The following is a 5,695-nucleotide window of genomic DNA, read 5'->3' on the forward strand; positions in this document are numbered from 1 at the left end:
AATACACCAGTTCAAAATAAATCCTCCTCGAGCAGCTTGGAAGTTGGTTGGAAAAAAAAGAAAAAAAATCGGTTCTTTTCAGAACCACAAATTCAACTCGAACGAATTAAAAATTTTCGTCTTCATACTATATAAGTTCCTGAGAGAAAATATAAATAGTGAAAAATATATTTAAAAAAAGTTTGACATCAGAAATGTTAATAAAAAAAGAAAAGAGTAGAGACAACGGCACGCGGTGTTCCCAAGCGGTCACCCATCCAAGTACTGACCGCGCCCGACGTTGCTTGACTTCGGTGATCGGACGAGAACCGGTAGTTTTCAACGTGGTATGGTCGTTGCCTGGTAAAATTTTCCAAGATGGTACGTTGACGATTTTTTGTGATTGTTCGATCGTTTGGATGTGACATTTTTCGATGGTACACATGTCAGAAAATGTACAAGATTTAAAAGAAGAAAAAAAAAAAAATTTTTTTTTGCGAGTCGTTTTTTAGTTTTTTTTTGCGACAAAATGACGAAAAAAAAAAACTCGTATGAGGCGTTAAATTAAATTGTTCGTTTGACGATCTCAACGAGTCACTTGCGATTAACGTAATTTAAAATTTGAGAACTTACTTACTCACTTGCTTGCTTAGATGGAAATAGCACCCACTTGAAGTAAACGCCGACACGGACCGGAGATGAATAAACTCCGAACGGACGGGGTTAATTCATGAACTGACCGTAGTACGGTCGAAGGTTCGCCGCCGCCGCTACCTGCTTTCTTTCTTAGAACTGATAACAGAGTTGGTTTCTTTGTCTGTTCATTCATCGAAATTCCCACCACTCTGGCCGGGCCGGGCGGGGTGGGTGTGTGTTGTTTCATGATTTGTTCTCTTCTCGATTTATTCTTTTTCCGACGTCGTTCGATTCATAGAGATGTTTTCGTCGAAAGTGTGGTCGCGTTTACATTGCATTAAAATTTAATTTGTTCCAGTGCGACGATGAAACAAGAAAAAAGTTTCAAGTAAGTACGCACGCACGCACACCTACATATTTCATTTTTTAAATCTTTCGACGTTCGTAGTTTCTGCTCGAAATGTCGACTAATAGTAGGGAATGTTTTGTTGATTTGTTTGTTTTTCGTTTTTGAGAAGAACAAATGAAAATTTCGTTGGATTTCTGTCGACCGACGACCGACTGAAAATCCGCCGACATCGACGTAGTTTTATTTAGAGTGTCTGAAAAATGCAAACAATGCAAGATTTCCGTATTTTTGTTGGTTTGTGGTGTTTGGGGAGTTTTTTTTATGATTATAAAATGGTTTCGTCGAGAAAAATTGCTTCTTTCGCAATGAATTGGCAAGAAAAATTAAAAAACTCGTCCGTTCCCGTCGCTGGATGTTCGACGGTGGTCCGTCTGATTTTCCCTTTATTTTCGTAAAATTGACGAGAATTTCGCCGTCAAAACTGTTTTCGGTGATGTTTCGATGATGGGATTTCGTCGTGTGAGGTAATTTTTGAGGAAAAAATGTCGATTTTGCGAAAAAAGTCGTTCGAAAAGTCCGTTCGTCGTACAAATTCGTTTCTCATGGTCGAGTCCGAAATTGACATCGTTTTTTTTCCGACCTGTTCGTCAAGATCGTTTTCAAAAATCAACTCCTACGAAAGGCGAAGGTTTTATCTTCGTTCTTGAAAAAATTCGACCTTCTCGGACGTCATCTTCGACCGTTTGTGAATTTTTTTCCTACACTCTGCAGGTTCGTCGGTCGTCGCTCCGATCCGTGCTGCGTCTCTTTGCGAGGCGATTTTCGAAAAGATCGCACGTACTTTTCGACCGATTCGTTCGTGAAACTTGTAGAGGATGCTTCCAAGTTTGTCTGGTCGAAAGCGGAACTTTCCTGTTATTCGTGGAAAACGCGTAACGTCGGCGTCGAACTTGGATGTCATCTCCTTGTTTCGGAGGGTCTTTGTTCGAGTCGACGTTCGATCGGTCCTTGTTCGCTTTTGGAGGTCGGCTGGTCGTCCGGGAAAACTTGAGGTTATTCAGGAGGCCATCGCCGACCGAATCGCTCATGTTCCCGCACCCGGAGGCGGTGATCTTCGCGTAAAGAGAACGATGCCATCACGCGAAAGCTGTATTCGAGGCCCACTGAATTTTCTAACTCGACGAGAAGGCTTTCGTTTAGTCCGCGGTCCGCGCGTTTTCGAACGCGCCAACACTTTGACTTTGGCGCCCAATTCGTTCTGTAAAGTTCATTCGTTCTTTCACCGAAGAATAAGCCTACCTATAATAAAAAGAAAAAAACGCGCGCGCGATAGACGAAAATATGGCCGACGTAGAAAATCAAGCAGCTTCGACGGTCGCCGGTGCCACTTCCGGCTCCTCACCGGTGAAGAAGGAGAAGAAGCCCAAAAATCCGAGAAGCAAACCTTCTCATCCGCCCACTTCGGAGATGGTCACCAACGCCATCAAAGGCTTGAAGGAACGCGGCGGTTCTTCGTTGCAGGCGATCAAGAAATATGTCGCGGCCAACTACAAAGTCGACGCGGAAAAATTTGCGCCTTTCATCAAGAAGTACCTTAAGGGCGCCGTCGCATCCGGTTCGTTGGTCCAAACCAAAGGAAAAGGAGCTTCCGGTTCGTTCAAGTTGGCTTCTGCCGTCACCGGTGCAGCTAAGGCTCCGTCCGCCACGAAAAAGAGATCTGCCGCTGCGACCGCGTCGTCATCGGCGAAATCCAAGAAGACGGGCGTTGCTAAACGTTCCGTCGCGTCAGCGCCGACGTCCGCCGAAAAAGGATCCGCCTCAAAAGCCGGTAAGAAGGCCGCCCCCGCCGCTTCGGCCAAGTCTAAGAAAACTGCCGCCGAAAAGAAGAGCGTCGCCGTATCGAAGGCTAGAAAGGCTGCGTCCGCTCCCGAAAAGAAAGCCAGCGCCGCCTCCAGATCGCCCGTCAAACCCAAGACGCCATCGAAAGCGAAGAAATCCAACAAGGCCGGTCCAACCAAGAAACCGAAAGCGCCGAAACCGAAAACGGCCAAAGCCGTCACCGCCAAAGCGAAAAAAACCGCTTCACCCAAGAGAAAGAAGTGAAAAGTCGACGACGATGATTTAATTTTTTCAACGACGACGACGTCCTGGTGGTTTCGGGAACGTGCTCCGATCGTATATATCGACGTAGGGGCACCATCGATACAAATAAATGGCCCTTTTCAGGGCCACAATTATTTTCAAGAAACGAACGAAAGATTCGCTTGGACAATGCACATTCTGTTGAGGAGATACATACTTTCATTTGATTTTCTTGTCTATTCATTTGACTGTCGAAACAGTGTTATTACAAAGAATGATAAACTTTATTATATAATAATGTTTCAAATAGTCTCAGTTAAAAGAAAATTTAATGTGAAAGAAAAAAGCAAAAGTTTATCGTTTTATGTAAGTACGAATTTTGTGAATAAATCACATAACCTAACTTTTTTTTTTTTTTTTTTTTCAATCTCAAAAAGTTGCATGCGCGAACGATAAATTTTCAATTCGTTGGAAAATAATTGTGGTTCTGAAAAGAACCGATTTTTTTTTTCTTCTTTTAACACCTTCGAAGATGAAGAATTTGTTAATTCTAGATGGTCGGATCGGATGGATGGATGGAGGAAATTTAAGCCCTCTCGCCACGAATGCGTCTCGCCAATTGGATGTCTTTCGGCATGATGGTGACACGTTTGGCGTGGATGGCGCACAAGTTGGTGTCTTCGAAGAGGCCGACGAGATAAGCCTCGCTGGCTTCTTGAAGTGCCATCACGGCCGAACTTTGGAAACGGAGATCGGTCTTGAAATCTTGGGCGATCTCTCGGACGAGACGTTGGAAAGGCAGCTTGCGGATCAAAAGTTCAGTGCTCTTTTGATAACGACGAATCTCACGAAGGGCGACCGTACCGGGCCTGTAACGGTGAGGTTTCTTGACACCTCCGGTGGCGGGAGCGCTTTTTCTGGCCGCCTTCGTGGCCAACTGTTTTCTAGGTGCCTTGCCACCGGTAGATTTACGAGCCGTCTGTTTAGTTCTCGCCATCTCGGATATCGGATGAATCAAATGAAAAGAATTAACGTAGGTAGTAGCTTGCTTGCTTCGACCGAACGACCGACCGTACGTACGAACGTTCGAAAGTCAACTGAAAATTTTCGTCGCGCCAACGGCCGTTTTATAAACTCGATGAGTCATACGGCGACGCCATTGGTGGATTCGTTTTTAACGCGAGGTGGAGCTGCCGTAACTTATAAATAGTCCCGCGGAATGAAATTTTGACGTTAGTTCCATAACGAACTTGGTCGAAGCTACGTCGTTTTGTACGAAGAATTTCCTAATTTTATCAAGATGACCGGTCGTGGTAAAGGTGGCAAAGGATTGGGAAAAGGTGGCGCCAAACGTCATCGCAAAGTTCTACGCGATAACATCCAAGGTATAACGAAACCGGCGATCAGAAGATTGGCTCGTCGTGGTGGTGTGAAACGTATTTCCGGTCTCATCTACGAAGAAACCAGAGGTGTGTTGAAGGTCTTCCTCGAGAACGTCATCCGTGACGCCGTAACTTACACCGAACACGCAAAACGTAAGACCGTCACCGCCATGGACGTCGTCTACGCCCTGAAACGTCAAGGTCGTACCCTTTACGGTTTCGGCGGTTAATTTTATCATTTTATGACGTGTATCCGCATCCTCAGAGGAATAACAACAAACCCCCCGCAGGCAAGCAAACAAACAAACAAAAAAAAACGGTTCTTTTCAGAACCACAAAATAAATCAAACGAATTAAATATGTTGCTCAATTGTGTGTTTGTCTTCAAATCGAAATGAAAATCGTACGGAGTGAGTGATCATTTTAATTTGTGATCCAGGCGGCGACTTTGACAATTTTGACAGCAGTTTTAGGTTAGAATGACCATCGTTAAAAGAACGTTTTTGCCACGAAGAGTATATTTGAGGTTATGTCCAATATGGGGTAGAGTTACTCTCCTCAGACGTGACTTGAAACAAAATCTCATAGCAAATAAAACGATTGATTGTAGTATTACGGCTCACCGCTGACGACTGCTGCTGCAAGAAATTATCGAGACGGAGAGCACGTATAGGCGACCGGTGTGTGTGTGTGTGTATGTTCTTAACAGATTAATGTGCGAAATGTGAAGAAATTTACGACGAATCGGAATGTTTCTTGAATTAGATAATCAATAAATTATTATAGATAGAGTTGTCGAGTTCGTGCTTTAGTCGGGCATTGAATTTTTCTAAAAATTACGATGAAAAGTCGTAAAAATCATCTTTCTTGGTTGAATGTAATCGAAAATCTTCCGTTCAGTCTACGCTCGTATAATGAATTAATTGATCGGTTTAACTTTAAAATATCTAAAAGACTTTTTAACATGATTCTCATAGGTTGTTGTATTTTGGCGAAAAAATCAATTCGTTCGAGTTGAATTTTTGGCCCTGAGAAGGGCCGATGTGAAGATGGTTTTTATAAAAGTTTTTGTTTTTCGTTCGAGATGACGGCGGCGAAGAATTAAATTTAAGGCTTCTTTTCGGTCTTCTTGGGCAACAACACCGCCTGGATGTTGGGCAAGACACCGCCTTGGGCGATGGTAACGCCGGAAAGGAGCTTGTTTAACTCCTCGTCGTTCCTTATAGCCAATTGAAGATGTCTCGGAATGATACGGGTTTTCTTGTTA

The 5,695-nt window shown here is 43.7% G+C and overlaps 1 non-coding gene across 1 annotated transcript; it reads right to left on the minus strand.

The window, feature by feature from the left end:
* Nucleotides 1–220: 220 nt before the first annotated feature.
* LOC148169247 (5S ribosomal RNA) lies at nucleotides 221–340 on the minus strand. The gene has a single exon (XR_015770679.1). It is a non-coding gene; the product is annotated as a 5S ribosomal RNA (ribosomal RNA).
* Nucleotides 341–5,695: the final 5,355 nt, after the last annotated feature.

The sequence above is a fragment of the Gnatocerus cornutus genome, chromosome 8 (genome assembly GCF_029298725.1).
Source record: "Gnatocerus cornutus isolate USDA-ARS CGAHR chromosome 8, icGnaCorn1.1, whole genome shotgun sequence".
Lineage (NCBI taxonomy): Eukaryota > Metazoa > Arthropoda > Insecta > Coleoptera > Tenebrionidae > Gnatocerus > Gnatocerus cornutus.